The sequence below is a fragment of the Muntiacus reevesi genome, chromosome 4 (genome assembly GCF_963930625.1).
Source record: "Muntiacus reevesi chromosome 4, mMunRee1.1, whole genome shotgun sequence".
Taxonomy (NCBI): Eukaryota; Metazoa; Chordata; class Mammalia; order Artiodactyla; family Cervidae; genus Muntiacus; species Muntiacus reevesi.
This window is the reverse complement of record NC_089252.1, coordinates 79,534,239-79,558,932: the sequence shown is the minus strand read 5'-3', so window position 1 is coordinate 79,558,932 and position 24,694 is coordinate 79,534,239.

Here is a 24,694-nt window from a genome sequence, read left to right as displayed (position 1 = left end):
AAATTTTAAGTGCATATAATCAAGTAATATGTTTGTTTATTACTTTATCCTCAGTACCTGGCAAAATGAATAAAGGAAGATGAAATTCATTATTCATCCTAATGACTAAGCCTAAGGTTCTTTAATAATATCTAACACAGTTCAGATTTAATTGCATAATAAAGAAAACTATTTTAAGACTCTTTGTAGCGTCCTGTAAATTCTACTAGGCATGTTGCTTCACCTTTTTGTTTGTTTGTTGGCCAAGATTTGCTTTCTTTTTTGTCTTCTCTACAATTTTCATTTAATCAAATAGCAAGGTGTCCCAACCCCCACTTGTTGGACTTGGTGATCAGTGTTGATTTCTCTCTCATTGCATTCAGTTGAGACATGGGTAGTTATTCCCAAGGGGTATTTGTGTTAAACTCTTCTGAAAATGTTGCCCTTAGGTGATTGCTTCTAGCATTAGCCAAGATCTGGCTTCACCGTAGCCTCTTTAAACTCCCAATTTTACCAACTTAACCATGTGACAATTGACATATTGACAATATTGAGAATCTGAGAAAACTTAAGAAGAAAGTCATTATCTTCAGTCTGTTTTGAATTCTTATCTTGTATACTGAAATATAGGGAACAGCTAATCATGATATTGTCACACTGGTGTGTAAAAGTTCATTGATGTGAATCACATGTGAAATCCTCCTTAAGTGTCTTCTGTGTCCAGTTACTTACCTTCTATTTGTAAATTAATTTAAGCAAATATCTCTGATTCAAGTAATTATCCTCAGAAATGTAGGATATCCACGTCAATTTACTTTGTTTTGTTTTTTGAAGGTGTGGTTATTTGTTACCAAATTATAAAATCAACTGGTGGGTACTGAGAAAGTTTAAAAGAGCATCAAGTAAGACCTTTGAGATATCTGCATATGTTTAAACCTCTAATTCTATGTATATGTATGTATGTGTAAATGAATGGGCTTCCCTGGTGGCTCAGATGGTTAAGAATCTGCCTGCAATGTGAGAGACCTGGGATTGATCACTGGGTCAGAAAGCTCTCCTGGAGAAGCATTCTCCAGCATTATTGCCTGGAGAATTCCATAGACAGAAAAGTCTCAAGCTTTTGCACAACAAAGGAAACTGTAAGTAAGGTGAAAAGACAGCCCTCAGATTGGGAGAAAATAATAGCAAATGAGGAAACAAAGGATTAATCTCAAAAATATACAAGCAACTCCTGAAACTCAATTCCAGAAAAATAAATGACCCAATCAGAAAATGGGCCAAAGAACTAAACAGACATTTCTCCAAATAGAGAGAGGTGGGAGGGGGGATCGGGATGGGGAATACGTGTAACTCTATGGCTGATTCATATCAATGTATGACAAAACCCACTGAAAAAATAAAAAATTAAAAAATTAAAAAAAAAAAAAAAGAAAAGTCTGTCAGGCTATAATCCTTGAGATCACAGAGAGTCAGACATAACTGAATGAGTAACACCTTCACTTTCAGCCCTATTGTGAGACAGAATAAACATTCTCATTTATAGGTCACATAGTAAAAGCCATCCTTTAGATGTTAATTATATCTGTATAGATTAAAACTCACCCCTCACCACTCCCTTCTTTGTGTTTATAGCAAATATATTTACTTGAGTCTTGAAGAATAAAAAGAGATATATTTTTTGAGGAAATTATATCTTTGATGTTATGAAATATATTCACTGAAAATAGCAACCTGTAGATGCAGGTTTTTCATGGGGTTGAACTTTCTATTTTTGGAGTAAACTTGATTGATCAAAACTTATTAGGATAATGACATTCTCTTGTCATCTCTTGTCAATAGATCAGAAAACTAAAGCCTGAGTGTTTTTTTGTTTTTGGCTATGTCGAGTCTTAGTTGTGGCATGTAGAATCCTCTTTGCAACACATAGGCTTTTCTAGTTGTAGTGAGCAGGTTCTAAATCATGTGGACTCTGTAGTAGCAGTGTGCAGCTTTAGTTGTCTGACTGGGGATCAATCCCGTGTCCCCTTCATTGGAAGGTGAATTCTTAACCATTGACCCACCAGGGAAATCCAAAGCCTGAGTTTTATTCAGACCATGGCATTCCCCCTGGTACTATGACCTAATTGGCAGGAAGTTCAGTGCTTCTGTTTAAAGGTTGTGGGAATTGACCAATTCTCTCCAACTGCATATGAAACACCAAAGAATACAAACACACTTGCTGCTAGATACCATTTTACTCATGAATGGGTCTGTTGAGGATGAAGCCTACATTATGAGGGGCAGTACAGCAAGCCAGGCCCTCAATGACATGGTTTAACTGCCTCCATTGCCCCCTGATCTGTTCTAGTCTGGACTGACAATTTGAGCCAACCCCAAAATATTGATTTACTTTCCCAAGAGTGTCAGTTCTATCTAGACAAACCTCTTTCTAAAGTTGGTAGGTTTTAATGCCTCCAAGGGACTGCATCTTCTTTGTTTCCTTATTCGTCTTATATCCCAAATTCATGTTACATCTTCAAGTTATTTATGCACTTTGGACTACTATCAGTGTATGATTTCTGACTTCATACCTCTCTCAGCAGTCATTTATAATTATAATTTTACAGCCTCAGGTATGGTAAATCAACACCAGTTCATTAATGTTATAGTTCAATTACTGAGCAGGTCCACTGACAGTCATTAATACAAATTTACAACAAATATGAAAGCCAGGAATATTGAGCATTTCCCCATAGGTACTATATTAATGATACCCAAATTTATCTCTAATCATTAGATATTTGTAGACTGTAAATCCTTTCAGCCCATCTTGGGCACATTTGGGATTTAATTCTAATAAGGTTATTTGGAAACAGAAGGAATACAAGGTGGTTTCTGATTCCCTATTTGTCTTAGCACAACATTGACTTGGCCTTAATGTTGACTGCTGTCAACTTTATTTCTCTAAGTAATAGACCCTAATGATGACAGAATCAGTGGGATATTTTTCTCCACTGAGCAGTTGTCCCTCAGCTATCTTTAGAAACAGATGCATTTCTTAAAATATTGGTGGTGGAGCAGAATTCCATATAACTAGGAAGGAAAATTACGTCCAACCTAGACAGCATATTAAAAAGCAGAGACATTACTTTGCCAACAAAGGTCCGTCTAGTCAAGGGTGTGGTTTTTCAAGTAGTCATGTATGGATGTGAGAATTGGACTGTAAAGAAAGCTGAGCGCTGAAGAACTGATACTTTTGAACTGTGGTGTTGGAAATGACTCTTGAGAGTCCCTTGGACTTCAAGGAGATCCAACCAGTCTATCCTAAAGGAGATCAGTCCTGGGTGTTCACTGGAAGGACTGATGTTGAAGCTGAAACTCCAATAAATACTTTGGCCAGCTGATGTGAAGAGCTGACTCATTTGAAAAGACCTTGATGCTGGGAAAGATTGAGGGCAGGATGAGAAGGGGACGACCGAGGATGAGATGGTTGGATGGCATCACCGACTCAAGGGACATGAGTTTGGGTGGACTCCGGGAATTGGTGATGGACAGGGAGGCCTGGCGTGCTGCAGTTCATGGGGTCGCAAAGAGTCAGACATGACTGAGCGACTGAACTGAACTGAACTGAATCCACTTTTGCCGTTAACTTATGTAAACTGAGTTCCTATAGCTGCAGAAATGTTAGGCCCTAGCCACCAAATTTGGGGAAGAAACTTTCCAGGGAAACTTGAGTTTATTATAAAACTAACACCTCCAACAATTTAAGGCCTTAGACCAATTCCCAACTTCCAAACTCCAACTTTTTTTTTTAAGGCCCCGCTGCAAGGCTTCCCAGGTGACGCTAGTGGTAAAGAACCCGCCTGCCAATGCAGAAGACATGAGATGAGTTGAGTTCCATCTCTGAGTTGAGAAGATCCTCTGGAGGAGGGCATGGCAACCCCACTCCAGTATTCTTGTTTGGAGAATCCCATGGACAGGGGAGCCTGGTGGGCCACAGTCCATGGGGTCACAAAAGAGTGGGACATGACTGAAATGACTTGGCACTCACTCTCCACTGCAAGTTCCTAAGAAATTAAGCTTCTCTAAGTTAGTGTTTCAAAGGTGCCACACCAGTCTTTTCTTGGTTTCTAGAAAAGAAAAGCCACTCCCACCAAAGACTAGCTTAGAAGAGTACCAATCCATAACAATTTGCTTTCTCAGAATCTTCCCCGCAATGACTTTAATTCCATTTCTTTAAGGATTTTATGAGTCAGTGTCATAGGAAAAGAGATAACAATATAGGAGAAAAAGATGATTTAAAAATAAAAATCAAGAAGGAACAGTTGATAATCATTGTATAAGGAGCCAACATAGTATTAAAAAAAAGAGCACTGGTTTTGAAATCTCATAGATCTGGGTGAATCTGTTACCAGATTCTTAATTATATAATTCAGTTGCTTTGCAGCTTTAGTTACTTTATATGTAAAATTATAATGCCCACTGGGAGGTTTTTGTGAGGATTAGTAATATGAAATGCCTAGAACTATTGAGTGTTCAATTCAAGGAGTTATTTTTGAGTTTGATCATAGAGGCCAGCTATCTGTCTTAAGTGATCTCTAGAAGCGTTGCTATATTGCTGAAGGCAGGGTCATCAGCCTTCCCTTCTCTGTAAGGTGTAGATAAGTAATTGATTAGGGTACAGTAGTAGTGTAAACGAAGGGTCATTCAAGTGTTCAGCAACAGATAACTGCTAAATTGGGATATAATTGGTTTCTGAAGAGTGCTTCAAAGTTCATTTTTTGGGTTCGCCTGTCTCAGTTCATGCAGCTTACCCTTGAATTCAAACATCTTGTCACATAGTTCTCTTCCAGTGTGATCAAGTAATTACTTTCAGTTCTCTTCCAGTGTGATCAAGTAATTACTTTCTTAAAGTGAGAATGGAGTTCTTTTTGAAAAGATGGTGGATCCTTTTTTCTTATAACTGCTGATTGTATTGATCTAACACCCATCCACTCAACTTGGTTTTGGCATCAGTAAAAATTGTCAAGATAGCTTTTCATAGGATATTCTGCTGAAAACTAGTTCAATGAGTCATTAAATGATCTGCTATTTAGGTTTGGGAAATACTGGGTTAAACTGATTTCTTTAACTAAGTACTTTTCAGAGCATTCATATGCTCACATTCATAATAATCTTCAGAAGAGAGTTATTGTTGAAGGATTTCTCAGGTTTATTTTTATGGCTACATGTAGCTAACATTTATTGAGTGCTTAATTCATACCTAGTACTGTTCTAAGCCTTGTATGTATAATATCTAATTTAATTCTTGGAATAATCCTATGAGTTAGATGTTATTGTTACTCACATTTTACAATAGGAAAATTTAGGCACAGAAGATTAAGATGTACACATGTGAAAACATGGGTCTCCAAATCAGGAGATCAACTGCAGAATTTAATCCTCTTAGCTACCATCTGTCTTCATGATCAGTCTATATTAATCACAGAATCATTTGGGGGAACCTCTCTTAGAAGGAGTGCTCTGAAGAGAAAATGCCAGGAAAGACTCTGTCAGATGGAATTTGAAGAGTTTGGGTCATTTTTGTCAGAAGAACTGTTTGAAAGAGGGAGATTGTGTCACTGAAAGTCTGCAGACCAAATCACTGTACATCAGGTGACTCCTGTCTCAAGAGAGTGGTTTCCAACATTTGGGTCTCCCAGTCTAACTAAATTCCTTCTCTATTAGTCTTTACTGTGTATGAGAAAGGACAGTCTCCCATATTTCAGGACAGAATCCCAGATCCAGTCGTTCAGGTAAGGAAGACTCCCTGGCCATAGATGGCTGCAAGGGACAAATGATGACTGAGACAGTGAAGAATCTGCCTGCAATGTGGGAAACCCGGGTTTGATCCCTGGATCAGGAAGATCCCCTGAAGAAGGGAATGGCAACCCACTGCAGAATTCTGTCCTGGAGAATTCCATGGACAGAGGAGCCTAGTGGGCTAAAGTGCATGAGGTCACAGAGAATCAGACCTAACTGAGTGACTAAAACTTTCACTTTCAGGGACAATTAATGACCACATCCTGATAATGACAGATTGTGATCCCGACATCATCAAGGATCCAGCCTGTGTCTCTTATGTCTCCTGCATTGATAGGTGGGCTCTTTACCATTTGCACCACTTGAGAAGCCCAAAGTAACATATTCATCAGTGCGGACCAATCCATTTCTATTTCCACAGAGTCTCTCCTTGGTAAATTTACCAAAGTTTAAATTGTCCCAAACCAATTTATTCTTAACACTTTTTCTAACAAATATGTTATACTTCATCAATTCTGAAAATGTGCCACTGTATACATCGGTCTTAGGCAGCTTCAAAATGTAGGCTATAGCATGACATAATGGTGCCATGACCTTTATATCTCATGACTGGTGATAAAAGAGATTGGAAATGTTCAACTGAGAATGAAACCCATTGTATCTCTGAGACTGTCATTCTTAATTGTTTTTGAGCTATAATAATGTGACTTTGAGGATTTTTTTAAAACATATTTTCAATCCAAGTTCTGTGTCTTTGGAGACAAATGTTAGATGTATTTGTTTACTTATTTTGGAAGCTGAACCCAGTTTAACTTTTATTTAGAGACTTAACTGGCAGAGGAGTGATTTGTGCAGTGCCTGAAATTAGTTTAAGACAGACTTGAACTCCTGATAAATTAAAGTTCTTGGCCCCAAAATGTATTTTAAAAGTTACATTATGAACATAAAATCCCACAGGGTATTTTTACTTTTTGTAGCTCTGAGGACTAATTAATTATGAACTTAGATAATAATATATGCTAGTCTATATCATCAGTGTTAAGTGAGTGGAAGTATGAAAAGCATAACTTTTTTTGTTAGACTTACACCACTGTATGCTTACAAATTCAAATCAGCCTCAGGCATACGGACCAATTTCATTCTGAAAACATTATCTATAGAAAGGTATAAATAAGATTTTGTCATTTAACAGGATGTTTAAGGAAATATTCAATTCCAGTTAGTATAGTTATAAACTTGGTATGTGTGGATATGTGGGATAGACATATCTCATATTAGAAATTATATTTTATTAATAAGCTAAGACATTACTGCCGCTGCTGCTGCTGCTGCTAAGTCGCTTCAGTTGTGTCCGACTCTGTGCGACCCCATAGACAGCAGCCGACCAGGCTCCCCCATCCCTGGGATCCTCCAGGCAAGAACACTGGAGTGGGTTGCTGTTTCCTTCTCCAATGCATGAAAGTGAAAAGTGAAAGTGAAGTTGCTCAGTCGTGTCCGACTCTCAGCGACCCCATGGACTGCAGCCCACCAGGCTCCTCTGTCCATGGGATTTTCCAGGCAAGAGTACTGGAGTGGGTGCCATTGCCTTCTCTGAAGACACTACTACTGAATAGAAAAACACAATATTCTTAAAATACATTTAATGTTTTACATTAAAAGATAAGCAAAATTATGATCTGTTATTCTCATCCTTTCCACAATATCGTCCTACTATACTTTCCAGCTTACTTGTTTTCTTTATTTTTTAACTTATTTACTTACTTACCTAGCTATTTCAATGAGACTTAATTGACATATAATATTGTGTAAGTTATGCTGTATAATGTGTTGACATGCTACATTTATACATAATTCTTTTTGCAGTGAGAACGTTTAAGATCAAATTCCTTGGTAATTTTGAGGTATATAATACAGTATTCTTTACTATAACCTCTGTGCTGTGAGTTATACCTTTAGGATTTATTCATCTTTTAGTTGCAAGTCTGTACTGTTTAACAATGTCTTCCCGATTTCTCCACTCCCTGCCCCTAATAACCACCATTTTACTCATTTCCTGTGAGTCCAACTTCTTCAGATTCCACATATAAATGGTATAATACAGTACTTGTCTTCCTCTGTCTGGTTTATGTCACCAAGAGTCATGCCCTCAATGTCCATCCATGTTATCGCATGGCAAGATTTCTTTATTTCTCTTTGTTGAACAGTATTCCATATCCATGTATACACATCTTCTTTATCCATTCATCCCTTGAAGACACTTAGATTGTTTCCACCTTGTGGCAATTGTGAGTAATGTTGCACTAAACATGGCATATATCTCTTTGATATCCTGTTCTCAGTTTTGGAGAGACATTTATCTATAGATATTCAGAAGTAGGATTGCTGGATCTTATGGTAGCTGCACTTTTATTGTTTTTGAATAACCTCCATTATGTTTCCCAGAGCAGTTGTTCCAGTTTTCCTTCCCTCCATTAGTGTCCAGAGGTTCCCTTTTCTTCACATCTTGGCCAACACTTGTTATCTCTTGTTTCCTTGATGACAGCCATTGTCAGATATGAAGTGTTACCACTTTGTGGCCTTGATTTAAATTTCCCTGATTAGTGAAGTTAAACATTTTTTTCATGTACCTGTTGGTCATTTGGATGTTCTTGTTTGAAAATGTCTTTTCAGCGTGTGTGTGTGTGTGCGTGCGCGCGCACACGTGCGCGCACGCACTCAGTTGTGTCTGACTCTGCAACCCCCTGGAGTTCCTCTGCCCAATTTTTAATCAGATTGTTTGTGAAATTTTGTTGTCATTTTTGTTGTTGAGTTTTATGAGTTCTTTATACTTCAAAAATTTTTATTGTTATTTTTTATTAGCTGGATAATTTTTTTCATTGTTCAAGTGAAAGCTTTGGTTGAAATCTCATGAACATTATTTCTCTGATAAATTTTAATTACAGCACAGTGAGGAAAAAATACCAAAATGCTACTTACTTTTGATTCAGTTTCTAATGATCACCTCACTATTGATAATGGTTTGAGTTTGGCTCTAAGAGGAATATAAAACCACACATTAAAGAACTTTAAGGAGCACAAGGTCTAGAGAGATAGAGAGATAGTATCTGAACATTAATCTTTATAATTCAAAGAAAAATAATGTAAGTGTCACTAGAAGAACCAAGATAGAATATGATAGAAATTTAGAAAACAGAACAGTTATTTCATACTAAGAGGAGACAAAATCTATTTGTGCTTCTCCCAAAGTGAATATTCTTCAATTGTCAATTGATAAAACATCTTACCATAGCCAAGGTTAGTGAATGGAGAATTTAAACATTCACCCAGAAAATGTCCCTATTTTAAGATGCAATCACTTATTTGAATTAAAATGAAATCTTCAATGTTCATTGCTTATCCAAGCTGAGTGCAAAGTAACTGGCTTATGTAAGCAGTATATAGGTTAAGTGAACAATCTTTAAAGAGGGTAGAATCAGGAAAGTTAATCATAAGGTGAGGTCACTTGACTGTTAATGCCAAGAATGAAAATTAAAAATTTGTTGCTGAATTATTAATTTAGGTGATACTTGAGAGAGTACCCTTGGTGCCCTTGTCACTTTGTGGACTGTTGTATTCTTAAATTTTTTTAAAAAATCCATTATAGAAATAAATTCATCTGGCATTATACTATGTGTGCGTATATATATGATATACCCCCAAAACTAGATCTTTTTTTGTGTCATGTATATCTAAGCTTGCCAGTTTTAATACAAAGGAGACCATCAACATAAATGACTGGAAGAACATTGCAGCATTTCCCTTCATCACTAAGTCATCTTCATACCTTATTCATTACATGATTGGCAGAGTTCAATCTGATTTCTACTTTCTATACTTTAAAATATTTAGTTACTTTCTGTTTTCATTCCCTTCTGCAGAAGCATCAATTACTTAAAAGTTTTCCAAGGATCCCTTAAGTACCATCACTTCTGTCATCAGTTGGTCTGGAACACTATTATTGGATGTCCATGTCATGGAAGTAATTTAGTGTTGAAAATATTGATTGTTGCTGTGCTAATTCGCTTCAGTCATATATGACCCTTTGCAACTCTATGGACCGTAGTCTGCCTGGCTCCTCTGTCCATGGGATTTTCAGACCAGAATACTGGAGTGGTCACCATGCCCTCCTCCAGCAGATCTTCTTGAGCCTGGTATTGAACCCAAGTCTCTTAATCACCTGCACTGGCAGGTGGATTCTTTACCACTAGTGCTGCCTGGGAAGCCTGAACACTTACTAAGTGACAGAAGATAGACACCAAAGCACAAATCGTGTATGATTTCACTTACATGAAATATCTAGGATAGATACTGGAAAAGGTTGGTTTACGGCAGGAGGAGTTTCTAATATGTCAAAATGTTCTCACAGTTAGAGAGTGGAGAAAAACATCATACATTCAGACGCAATGAGGAACAAAATGAGTATAATCACTTTGAAAATCAGAGAAACTCTCATATATAATATGCACCACTAATCCAATGCTTCCTGGGTGCATAGTACACCATTAAATTATTTTTGTGGGACTTCCTTGCTGGTCCAGTGGCTAAAGCTCGGCTTTCCCAATGCAGGAGGCCTGGGTTCAGTCCCTGGGCAGAAAACTAGATCCTATGTGCTGCAAGTAAGTGTTCACATGCTGCAACTAAAAAAAAAAAAAAAAAAAAAAAAACAGACAAAAAAAAAAAAAAAAAAAGCCCTCTTGTTGCAACTAAAACAAGACCCAGCATGTTGCCACTAAGACCCAGTGCAGCCAAATAAATAAAGTACATTCAAAGAAATTTGCCACTTCTTTGGAGTGGTCAGGAATTACTGTTCCTATTTTCCAATGAAAAAGCAGAGATTGCTAGAGCAGGTGTGCTGTGACCACTTCCTTTGTGGGTTAAATGACTGTGTCAGAATTTAAAAGGTGGGTTCTGACTTCTAAGTCTGTTACTTTGCTGCACTGCTGCAGCCCTCCTCAGAAAGATTGTTTTAAAAAAAAATCACAAGTAATGATTTATTTTTCTTTAGATTACTTCTCAGCTTTCATTTAAATATCTGTGCTGTATAAATCATGTCCAAAGTTGCTTCAGTCATGCCTTATGGACTGTAGACTGCCAGGCTCATCTATCTGTAGGATTCTCCAGGCAACAGTATTGGAGTAGGTTGCCATGGCCTCCTCCAGTGGAATCTTTCAGACCCAGGGATTGAACCTACACCTCTTGCAGCTCCTACATTGCAGGCAGATTTTCTTTACCACTAAGTCACCAGAGAAGTCCAATCATCTCAGCCAAATTTTCTCCTTCTTATCTCCTTGTGCCTTTTGAGCAGACTGAGTTCTCATTAAGAGGCAAGAAAGCAGAGATGAGAAAGTTGCCCATGAAGTTTGTTAGAACAGTGATCTGCCTTTAGAATGTCCAAATCAGGTCCCCTTGGCTTTGATATATGTGACTTTGTCTCCTCTACTTTCCTTTGAAGTCCAGAGTAAGACATAACTGATAAGACTTGAGTTTCAGGAGAGCTATTGTTTTACTTGCCAAGTCATGTCCGACTCTTTAGTCATGCCATGGTCTGTAGGCTTCTCTGTCCATGGGATTTCCCAGGCAAGAATATTAGAGTGCGTTGCCTTTTCCTTCTCCAGGGGATCTTCTTGATCCAGGGATCAAGCCCTCATCTCCTGCACTGGCAGATGGATTCTTTATCACTGAGCCACCAGGAAAGCCCTCTAGGGAAGTAAGCTTGACTATCTATCTTAAAAGAGGCCGTTGGTCAACTTGCATCAGGGTACGGAATTGCAGACAGGCTCTGTTCATGATCCGCATGGGCCAGAAGTGCCGAGGAGGTCCTAGGCCTGGGGTGATATGAAGGCAGTTCTCGCAGGAGAATGGGACAGAGATTACAGAATGAGAAAATAGCCCAGAAGTATGATGCTAGCTGTGGGTTTGTCATGCATGGCTTTTGTTATGTTGAGAAGTGTTCCCTCTATACCTACAGTGTTTAGCATTTATACTGTTAATGAAGATTGGAGTGCCTTGGTATAAGCCAGTGATTGTTGTTGTCAATAGGGGAGGAGGGTTGATGGTTTTTCTGGTTGTTTCGTTGTAGTAAAGAGGTTATTGTCTAGAAGATTTTTCTCTTGCTAGGCTTCCCTGTTCCTTTGGCTAGAAATAGCAGGCTTTTCTTGGCAGATTGCTTTTTCTTTTTGCACCTTGGAGTTTCCAGGTTGCTGGCTTTTCCACCTGGTATTCCGGGGTTTATGAGGAAAAGGAAAATCGAGGGAACTCACCAGCCTGCTGTTCTTTGAATCACAAGCACTCACAAGCTGGTCTGCCTTCTCTCCACCTCTGAAGGTCTCTTTATGATTGCTTATGTGTAATGTACTAGGTTGTTAGTAATTTAGTGGAAAGATAGGAATAATTATGTCAATTCTATCTTCCCAGAAGGGTAACTGCTGTCTTGATAGGTTTTCTTTATTATTATTTTTACAGTGAAAGAGAACACTTTAATTCTCACTTTATTTTAATGTTTTGAGTTACAGTGTACTAAATAAATATTAGTTTTACTCCTTTTTCATTTCCTAATACATTTATAAATGTTAGTAAGAGAGTTTTCATTATTTTGACAATGATGTTTACAGCTTATAGAACAATTGTAATTTCTCTCTTTATTGAAATTATTTTGCACTGCTTCAGTTTGCAGTCATTTTTCTTTTTGTTCTTAAACTACCATGTAAAATGAAGATGCTACACATTTTAATACTTTGAGACATATTTTAAGTTTCATACTTTATTACTTTCTTTCCTCTTCCCACAAATATGTGTTATATACCAGGAGCTCTGCAAGGAACTGGGGATAAAATTCTTCCTTATATTCTTAGAGTTTATGATCAACTGGCAAATAATAGATTCTTTCTAGTAGAAAAAAATACTGAAGATTAATTTTTTCCATATTACTTATATATTTACAAGCTACAAATATTATAAGGTTTATGTAATAATAAAGTAAAAACATGATATAAATTAAAGTGTTTCCCTATGTGATTTTTGAGTCTGAAGGAAAGTCAACATGTTTTTGTGTTTTTATTACTTGCTAAATATTTATGCTTGTATGTATATGTCTATGGCTTATAACTGAGGCTGGCACAGTTTGCATCTATCTCCATAGCTCCCAATCCTCATCACCTTCTCCACCAATATGTTTAAAAACCTTCCATTATTCTGACATTTCTAAATATCTCAACCAATAAGAACCCCTTTGTCACTTCTATTCAAGAAGTCATCTCTCTAAGATGGATATGATTTGTAAACTTTGCTTTTGGTTATGATATAAATGGTTTTATTCCTTGAGTGAAATAATTTGAAATATTCTAAAAGAACCACATATATCTTAAGTCTACAGTTTAAGGTGCCATACAATAAAGTCATCAAATTTGGAAAACTCAACAGTGGCCACAGGACTGGAAAAGGTCAGTTTTCATTCCAATCTGTAAGGAAAGGCAATGCCAAATAATGCTCAAACTACCACACAAGTGCACTCACCTCACACACTAGCAAAGTAATGCTCAAAGTTCTCCAAGCCAGGCTTCAATAGTATGTGAACTGTGAATTTCCAGATGTTCAAGCTGGATTTAGAAAAGGCAGAGGAACCAGAGATTAAATTGCCAACATCCATTGGACCATCAAAAAAGCATGAGAATTCCAGAAAAACATCTATTTTGGCTTTATTGACTATGCCAAAGCCTTTGACTGTGTGGATCACAACAAACTGTGGAAATTCTTAAAGAGATGGGAATACCAGACCACCTTACCTGCCTCCTGAGAAATCTGTATGCAGGTCAAGAAGCAACAGTTAGAACCGGACATGGAACAAGAAACTGATTCCAAATCAGGAAAGGAGTATATTGTCACCCTGCTTATTTAACTTATATGCAGAGTACATCATGAGGAAAGCAGGCTGGATAAAGCACAAGCTGGAATCAAGATTGCTGGTAGAAATATCAATAACCTCAGATAGGCAGATGACACTACCCTTATGGCAGTAAGCTAAGAAGAACTAAAGAGCCTCTTGATGAAAGTGAAAGAGGAGAGTGAAAAAGTTGGCTTAAGACTCAACATTCAGAAAACTAAGATCATGGCATCCAGTCCCATCACTTCATGACAAATAGATGGGGAAACAGTGCAAACAGTGGCTGACTATTTTTGGGGGGGCTCCAAAATCACTGCAGATGGTGACTGCAGCCATGAAATCAAAAGATGCTTGCTCCTTGGAAGAAAAGTTATGACCAACCTAGATAGCATATTAAAAAGCAGAGACATTAGTTTGCCAACAAAGGTCCGTGTAGTCAAGGTTATGGTTTTTCAAATAGTCATTTATGGATGTGACAATTGGACTATAAAGAAAGCTGAGCCCAGAAGAATTGATGCTTTTGAACTGTGGTGTTGGAGAAGACTCTTGAGAGTCCCTTGGACAGCAAGAAGATCAAACCTGTCAATCCTAAAGGAAATCAGTCCTGATTATTCACTGAAAGGACTGTTGCTGAAACTGAAACTCCAATACTTGAACCACCTGATGTGAAGAACTGACTCATTTGGAAAGACCTTGATGCTGGGAAAGATTGAAGGCAGGAGGAGAAGGGGATGACAGAGGATAAAATGGTTAGATGGCATGACCAACTTGATGGACATGAGTTTGAGCCAGCTCTGGGAGTTGGTGATGGATCAGGGAGGCCTGGCGTGCTGCAGTCCATGGGGTCACAAAGAGTTGGACATGACTGAGTTACTGAACTGAACTGAACTGATATTCACTTCACTCATAGACGAGTGATGCTTGTTGATATAAGCAAATGCCAATATAGGAATTATCCCTGATGATATAACTTCACTTCTTTCTTTTTTTTTTTTTTTAACAATTGGAGAATAATTGCTTTATAATGCTGTTAGTTTCTGCTGTATAACGAACTGATCATCTCTGTGTATACACAAATCTCCTTCTTAGGCCTCCCTCCCACCATGCCCCCTTCTCACCCCTCTGGGTCACCACAGAACACAGAGCTGAGCTCCCTGCATCATACAGCAGGTTCCTACTAGTATTTGTTTTATACATGATAATGTACATATGTCAACCCCAATCTCCCAATTCATCTCACCCCTCTCCCTTCCCTTCATCCACACTCCCATTCTCTACATGAAGTCCAGAAAAATGGTATAGATGAAACTATTTGCAGGGCAGGAATTTAACTTCATTTCTACTTAGGTAAAATAATATTGTAACCCAAAAGAAAATAGAAAGCATGTCTTGTGGCATTTGGTAGATTTTGTTCTATAGTCTCTTTTTCCAAATAGGACCAGGAACCACTGGGAGTATTTAGGCTGGAGAACAATATATTTGGGCTCCCTGATAGCTTAGTTGGTAAAGAATCCTCCTGCAATCCAGGAGACCCCGGTTCAATTACTGGTTCGTAAAGATCTGTTGGAGAAGGCATTGACTACCCACTCCAGTATTCTTGACCTTCCCTTGTGGCTCAACTGGTAAAGTATCTGCCTGCAATGCAGGAGACCTGGGTTCAATCCCTGGGTTGGGAAGATCCCCTGGAGAAGAGAAGGGTTACTCACTGCAGTATTCTGGTCTGGAGAATTGCATGGACTGTGTAGTCCATGAGGTTGCAAAGAATTAGACATGAGTGAGTGACTTTCTTTCACTCATACTGTATTCAGGATGGTCATAATAACTGTCTTTAAAAATGCAACTCAGTGTCATGATGAAGAGGCCAGATTTCTTCCATTTGGCTTTATATGTGGAAACTATAAGGTTAAAAATTGTTTCATATGAATACAATTCTTGGAGTGATTATGAACTAGTTATCCTGAAGTTAGTGATTTAACTGTCACTCAGGGTACTCAAGTAGACCCTGCATGACTATTTGGTGGTCTTTAGTGGTATGTTGGGGTTGGCAGAGGATAGGACCAGTTGGTCTCCAAATGTTTTCCTTGTTAGAAATAACTCACTATAGTTAAAACTATTTATTTTTAAATCAGAAAAATAAAATCAAGGTTGAAAAGCTCAATTTTCCCTATTTGTAAGTCCAGGCAAATCGGATAGTTGAACAACCTTTGTTTTGGGACCCCCATGAACTGTAGCCCACCAAGCTTCTCTCTTCTTGGAATTCCCCAGGCATGAATATTGGAGTGGTTTGCCATTTTCTTCTCTAAGGAGTATTCCTGACCCAGGAATTGAACCTTCATCTCTGGCGTTGGCAGACAGATTATTTACCGATGAGCCACCAAGGAAGCCCCAAAGCAACTATACTCCAATAAAATTAATTTTAATAAAAAATAGATTTGTTTGTAGCAGAGAAATATAGAGAGGCCTCCAGGGATCCTGGATACCCAAACTAGTGAGTGGGGAGGCAAACCAGGAAGCCAGGGTAATATAACTGCTTCTTATGTTGCCTGTTCCTAGAAGAAAAGAGTTCAGACACCTGCTGGCCTCCAGAGGACTCTGAGTTGGCCACCAATTTGCTTAAGCAGGGATAAATGAAGAAATTTCTCATCAGATGAAGTCACTCTCCAACCAGCCTTATATGTCTGGTCAAGAAGTCTACCACACTTTGATTGGGGCTGGATTCCCTTTTTATTGTGTAGTTTTGGGTGTCAAGATTAACCATATGGGTAGATATGTTGCCTCTAGTTTCAGGCCTCCTCAGATATAACCCAATAAATTAATGAACATCTTATGCACTCACTACTGGTATCATTCAAATATATAGTCATGTAAATCGTCAGAAGGGTCAACTTTTACATAGGAAACTCAATATATTTAGAATTTAAAACATACAGTTACACTGTACAGTTAAACTCACTGCATTTGAACAATATTCATACAATGCTTGCTAATACACAGTTCAATTTTACTCATCCAAATAATGTTCATACAACTTCAAAGCTTACTCATGATCCTTAGAAAACATCCCTGGGGGAGTGGGTATAAAGTTTTCTTCTCAGGAGTGAAGCAGAGAACTTATAGATTATCTAGAATTGTCCTGATGTGAGCAAAATCCTAGCTTGTTCTTCAAGCTTGCCTCTAAACTGTTTGCCTTTTAATTGTTTAGTCTCACTGGGATTCTTCCCTCATTTTTAAAAGGAAGAAATTGGGCTATAGAGATCCTTGGATCCCTAAGTCTCTAAAGCTATGATTCCAACTTATATCACTCAAAATGGTGATCAAATGGTGCTCTGACAAGAGTTCAAAATGGAATGGGTAAGTGTGAAGTGCACAAGAGAGTGTTGATAAGCTGATAGTAATATTGCTTTGGCATTAGAGATTCAAATGGCTCTTGAAGCCACGTTCAAGTCTCAATCTATTATTATTTTTAACAGTGACATAAGTGGAGGACATTAGCATTGGCTGTTCAGTGCTGGCTGTGTTACAGAGGAATTTGTTAAATGGAGCAAAGGAAAAATGATTGACTGGTACATTTAATTTATTACTTTTATTGACTTCTGCAGCTCCAGTGCAGTTGTACTCAAAAGACCCATACTAGCTAATAAAATAGGACTTTAGAATTGATGTAGCAAATAAAATGCCAAATAAGAATGCCATTGTCATTAAAATGGAGCAACACTATTGATTTAAAATAAATATATTAGCCAGTTTGCTGTGCATTTTGGACTGGACCTAATCACCGAAGGTACTTTTTGGGTTACTGGTATATATGACAAATGAAAAACCTCTTACCGAGAGGAGTAATGCAGTTTTATGTGACAGAATTGCCATGGAAACAGAAATAAATCCTGAAGCTAAAAAGGGCCATGAATATCCTGTCTTCTGAGTTCAGCTCACTGCTGTGTTCCTTAGAAGAAATTCACAGGAAGCTTACTATGGTTTCCCTTTTAAATGAAAAATTATAGAGTTGGTGATTCTCAACTCATGTCATTATTGAGCATTCACTTTTCACTGTAATTGGCATGAAGATGGCAGACTTAGACAAAACAGATCCTGCCACTCCTCTCACACCTCCACTCAATTTTCCTGTAACACACACACACACACACACACACACACAGACACACCCTCTGCTTTGAAACTCTGAATAGTGTGTAATCACCTGTTTTTCTGTATGAGCTATAATTCAGGCATGATCTTAAACAGTTCTCAGAAATACAGATGTCTTCTAAAATGTCACAGTGATATGTTGATATGTTAACTAGAGTTGGATTTAACTACCCGGGAGCATCCTCACATGAGAGCAGGAAAATTTCCTGCAATTCAGTGTCCTTGATGTGTGTATGTGCGTGTGTACCATTTGCTTAAAATGACCCCAAATCAGCAAATTAATTTCTTGATATTTTACAGTTTTCAGTTCAACCAGTTAAGAAGGCGTGATGGATGTCTTGCCTTCTTCTCCTTCTTCTGGTTCTAGTGCTCTTAATTAGCCTTGGTTATCAGCCTAAGTCATCCTTTAAAGGCAGTTTGAATCTCTTGGTCTTCCCTGGTAGGTCAGCTAGTAAAGAATCTGCTTGCAATGCAGGAGACCCCAGTTTGAGTCCTGAGTTGGGAAGGTCCTTTGGAGGAGGGATAGACTACCCACTCCAGTATTCTTGGGCTTCTCTGGTGGCTCAGATGGTAAGAATCAGCCTGCAATGCGGGAGACTTGGGTTTGATCCCTGGGCTGGGAAGATCCCCTGGAGAAGGACATGGCAACCCACTCTAGTATTCTTGTCTGGAGAATCCCCATGGATAGAGGAGCCTGGTGGGCTACAGTCCATGGGGTCACAAAAGGTCAGACACAACTGAGCAACTAAGCAAAGCACTAGGATCTCTTAGGATTAAATGTTACCTTTCTAAAATATCTCAAAGCTTGAAAAAGTAACATGGAAATAGTTCATTGACCTTTAGTTCTTTTTAACCATATCCCAGTGCTGAATATGGCAAGACTCTTGGTTTCCTCTAGGAAGGCGAGAACCAAATCTGTCTCACTTGTCACTGTGGCAGTGGTGCCTAAAACTGTGACTGACACATAGGTGCACAGTGAATACTTCTGGCATGAATGCATTGAGCCAAACAAGTAATTTCAGGAGTAGAATTGATCTCCTAATCACTTCAATATCTATAAGAAATAAAAGAGAATGCTGAAGTAGTCTGCAGACAAAGATTGGCAAGGTAGAATATTTGCCCCCGCAGTTAGCTCTTATGTTGAAACCCTAATCTTTTTTTTTTTTTTTTTTAAAATATTTGCTTTATTTTATTTTTGCCTGTGCTGGATTTCTGTTGCTGTACGAGGGCCTTCTTCAGTTTCCAAGAGTGGGGCTACTCTCTCTAGTTGTGGTGCACAGACTTCTCATTGCAGTGGTCTCTCTTATTGTGGAGCAGAGGCTCTAAGCATGTGGGCTTCAGCAGTTGAGGCTCACGGGCTCTAGAGTGCTGGCTTAATAGTTGTGGTGCACAGGGTTTGTTGTTCCACAGCATGTGGGATCTTCCTGGACCAGGGATTAAACCCATGTCCCCTGCATTGGTAGGCCGATTCTTTACCACTGAGCCACCAGGGAAGCCCTGAAACCCTAGTCTTATTGGTATGGTATTTTGAGGTGGGGACTTCCGGAGGTGATTAGGTCACTAGGGTGGAGAAGTCACAAATGAGATTAGTGCCCTTATAAGAAGAGATGGAGAATTAGCTACTGCTCCTCTTCTTCTGTGTCAGGACACAGCAAGAAGCCAGTAGTGTGCATCCTGGAAGAGGTGGTCCTCTCCAGAACCCCACCATGTTGGCTCCTTGATCTTGGACAGCTGGCTTCCAGAACTGCAAGAAATAGGTTTCTGTTGTTTAAATCACTCAGGGTAAGGTCCTTTGTTATATACAGCAACCTGAATTGACTAAGACAAGTACTTCTGCCTCTTTAGTTCTCCTTGCCTGACAGAATATGGGCACAGCTACAGAGCCAAAGAATTTGTGGGTCTTAACTCTGCTTCCAGCAGGAATGTTGTAGTAAAAGAAATTATTTTCCTACTTAACAGTTGTTCAGTGGAGAAAGAGTCAAATACTGCTGCCTCCCACTGAAGTTCACAGGAAACTGACCTTCCAGAAGCTTCTGTCTCTATCTCTTTCATATCAATTATTTATACATTTTAGATGTGAGGGTTAGGAAGAACCAGAATTATCCAGAAACTTCGCTCAGTTTTCTAATTTTCTTTGAATGACTAGACATAGCCTTGAATATGGAAGCATTTTGCCATTGTGTGGATATAAAGCTTACACTTAAAAATAGATGAAAGTCAGAGTTGCTATTGTTCCTCTTTCTAGTTTATAGTTTTTGCATATAATTACAGTGAGGTTTTGCTTATGACTATATTCAGTAGGTATCTAAAAATAACTCGATCTTGAGGTGATTATTTCTTTTGCATAATAATATTTATTAAAAACTTTATTGGAGGAAAATTGCAATGTTGTGTTGGTTTTGCTGAACAGCAATGCAAATCGGCCATAATTATACATATATCACCTTCCTCTTGAGCCTGTCTCCCCTTCCCCCCATCCCACCCCTCTAGGTCGTTAAAGAGCAGCAGGGGATTCCCTATGTTATATAGTAACTTCTTACCAGTTATCTGTTTTACATGGTAGTGTATATATATGTTCATGCTACTTTCTCCGTTTGTCCCACTCTTTCCTCCCCCACTGTGTTCAGAAGTCTGTTCTCTATATCTGAATCATTCCTTCCCTGAAAATCATCAATACCATTTTATAGATTCCATATGTATGTGTTAATATACTATATTTGTTTTTCTCTTTCTGACTTACTTCAATCTGTATAACAGACTCTAGGTTTATACATCACACTAGAACTGATTCAAATTTGTCCTTTTATATGGTTGAGTAATAGTCCATTGGATATATGTACTATATCTTCTTTATCCATTCATCTGTAGATGTATGTCTAGGTTGATTCCATGTCCTAGCTTGTAAATAGTGCTGCAGTGAACATTGGGGTACATGTGTCTTTTTCAGTTATGGTTTTCTCAGAGCATATGCCCAGTGGGATTGCTGGGTTATATGGTAGCTTTATTTCTAGGTTTTTAAGGAATCTCCATACTGTTCTCAATAGTGGCTGTATCAATTTACATTCCCATCAACAGTGCAAGAGGGCTCCCTTTTCTCCACATCCTCTCCAGCATTTATTGTTTGTAGATTTTTTGATGGTCATTCTGACTGGTGTGAGATGACACCTCATTGTAGTTTTAATTTCCATTTCTTCAATAATTATTGATGTTGAGCATCTTTTCGTGTGTTTATTGGCCACCTGAATGCCTTCTTTAGAGAAATGTCTGTTTAGGACTTCTGTCCATTTTCTGATTGTGCTATTTGTTTTTCTCATAGTAAGCTGTATGAATTACATATACACTTTGGAGATTAATTTTTTTGTCATTTATCTCATTTGCAATTGTTTTCTTCAGTTCTGAGGAGTGTCCATTAGTTTTATTTACTGTTTCTTTTTAGAGAATGAAATGGCAGCCCACTCCAGTATTCTTGCCTAGAAAATCACATTGATGGAGGGGTCTGGCAGGCAGTACCCCATGGGGTTGCAAAGAGTCAGACACAACTGAGTGACTACCACACACTGTTTTTTTTTTGCTGTGCAAAATCTTTTAAGTTTAATTAGGTCCCATTTGTTTATCTTTGTTTTCATTTTCATTACCCTAGGAGGTGGCAACGAGGAGCTTGCTATCATTTATGTCGAAGAGTGTACTGGCTATGTTTTTCTTTAAGAGTTTTATAATTTCTGGCCTTGAATTTAAGTCTTTAATCCATTTTGAGTTTGTCTGTATGGTGTTAAGAAGTGTTCTAGTTTTATTCTTTTACATGTAGTTGTCCAGTTTTCCCAGCACCACTTTTTGAGGCAGCTGTCTTTTCTCAATTGTATATTCTTGCCCCCTTTGTCAAAGATAAGGTGCCCATAGGTGTGTGGGTTTCTCTCTGGGCTATCTTGTTCCACTGGTCTATATTTCTGGTTTTGTGCCAATACCATAATGTCTTGATGACTGTAGCTTTGTAGTGTAGTCTAAAGTCAGTATGGTTGATTTCCTCCAGTTTTATTTTTCTTTCTCAAGATTGCTTTGTCTATTCAGGGTCTTTTGTGTTTCCACACAAATTGTGAAAATTTTTTGTTTTAGTTCTGTGAAAATACCATTGGTAGTTTGATATGGATTGCATTGAATCATAGATTGTTTGGGGTAGTATAATCATATTCACAATATTAATTCTTTCCAATCCAGGAACACAGTATATCTCTCCATCTGTTCGTGTCATCTTTGATTTCTTTCATCAGTGTCTTATAGTTTCCTGAATACAGGTCTTTTGTCTCTTTAAGTAAGCTTATTCCTAGTTATTTTTTTGTTGTTGTTGTTGCAATGGTGAATGGGATTGTTTTCTTAATTGCTCTTTCTGATTTTTCATTGTCAGTGTATAGGAATGCAAGAGAATGGCCCCCACTTCTCTTTTGAAAGAGAGCTAATTCTCAAATATGTTGCAGTTCAACTGAAGGTAAATTATTTCTAGCTTTATGAGAAATAGAATACATTTAATAATTGGTTGCCTTCAAGAAGCCAATATTAGATGTTTTGTAAGAAGCTGTTGGCAGAAAACTCAAATGAAATTCATAGAGCCTTGTCTGAACTCACTAGGAAAAGCACAACCACATCCTGAGTTTCAGTCTTGTGACTTGAATATTACATACATCTACCTTTGGGGACCAGAGTCAGAGCCCCAGTATTTGTGGGTCTTAACTTAATGAGACTTAACAAGGCAGCAAAACTGGCAGTGTCTGTTTGAGACATGATGAGGAAGGAAATTAGTTCAACAGTTAGGGTTGTTTCTCTTTGTAGGAAGGGTAGAGGAAACACTCTCAGATAAGAACTTTGGAAAATGACAAACAAAGGGAATAATATTGTATAATGAACACTGGAGTAGGAGTCAGACAAGCTTAGTTCATGTGCCAGCTCCACCCACTGATGCAATCAAATTGTCCAATTCTGTGTTTTTGAAAAGCTAATAACAGTACCTTCTTTACAGAGTAGTTGTGAAACATAGAATTGTGTATACATATTAGAGTGCATAAATATACATCCATACACATATAAGCCCATGTTAGTTTACACATGCACACACACAAACATACTACCACCTTGCCTGTGGTCAGTAGATGCCTTTTGTTTCTTTTGTGAGCTGCATTTGTTCATTTGTCAAGGAATATATATGCCTTGCCTCCTTCACTCACAGAGCCTCAATGAATTTCTATCATAGACATAAGACACTAGTAGAGATGTTTGTTGTATTTTTTTAAATTGATGTTTTCATATCTCTATGTCTAGGCTAGGTCTCCAGTTTGGAACCTTGGAGGATAGTTCACAGCAACACCCCTACCCTGAAGAAGACATAATCTACTTGAGCAGTGGTCCCTTCGAATTAAATTGCAATGTGAGAATGTAGTACTGATAAAGAACTACTGTGTCCTTTACACCTTAAAATACTTAAGACCCTTCATGATTGATCTTCAGCTCCTTGTCCAGCCTTCTCTTAACATATATTTGTCTCACAAGCCTGATCCACCAATCACATCACATAGTTTTATTTTCTGTGGTTATCCTGATTTTTTTTTTTGGCCTAAAAGTCTTTCCTTACTTTGCATCATTTTCCTCTGATTCAGACTGTGGAAATCTTCAAGTAAGTCTCAGTTTGAATGCCTCCTTTGTCAGGAATTTCATCTACCATCTGCATTATTTAGAAATACTCTTTTCTTTGAACATATTCCATATTTTAAATGTCCTGAGGATTTCCTCTTCTGTGAATTGCTTCCTCATGACCTTTATATGTGAAAGTGAAGTTGCTCAGTCATGTCTGACTCTTTGGGATCCCATGAACTGCAGCCTCCCAGGCTCCTCCGTCCATGGGATTTTCCAGGCAAGAGTACTGGAGTGGGTTGCCACAAGTTTCTTTATTTTTGGTGTATAGTCTGGCTATCAGTTCCCAACTCTTAAAGACTATCAGAAAAACCTGTTGATCAAACAAAGCTAAGTGTGTTAGTCCTGCTGCGTAAGAGAGAACACACATTGACAGTTATTAGTTGAATCTCAGAAGAGGGGCTTTGGGGCTTATAGGGTTTTAGGATCTGCCCTGGGCAATTTAAAGGTAGATCTTGCAAGGTGGGGAATATCTCAGGATTGGGCTGAATTTACAATATAATGGCTGTTAAGGCTTTTTAATTGAATCCAGTGGCTCAGCGGTAAAGAATCCACCTGCAATGCAGGAGATGCAGGAGACGAGACGCGGGTTTGATCCCTGAGTCAGGAAGATCTCTTGGAGGAGGACACGGCAATCCACTCCAGTATTCTTGCCTGGGAAATCCCATGGACAGAGGAGGCTGGCAGGCTACAGTCCATGGGGTCGCAAAGAGGCAGACACGACTGAAGTGACAGAGCACACATTGGTAAGCAAGATGTCAATTTTGAGAAGCATATTGTTTCATTTAGCTGCAGGTCTTTTCTTCCAGAAGTGCATTTTCTGGAGCAAAGAGCTAAGGTATTTTTGCTTGTCCTCAGTTTTGTTTTACACAGGGATAGCAAAATATATGATAGTTTTATATCTCAAACCTAATAACAATGATCTTTACACTATAAGAGTGTGACTTCCATTTTTTTGTGACTGCTTTAAAAAATCTCCTTCCAAGAAATGAGTTTGCAGAAGAACCACCAGTAGATTATTGGTATTAAAGATGATTTGAGCCTTAGGCCAAAACAGGACTTAATCTTAAGTAAATCTGGGAGTGGTGTGATCCTGAGAAACAGGACTTGCTATCTCAGAAAAAGAAGGCAGCAAAGGAATAAAACTGGATTGGCACCCTTGGGAAAGATAGATTGGTAGGAGGAGAAGGGCAG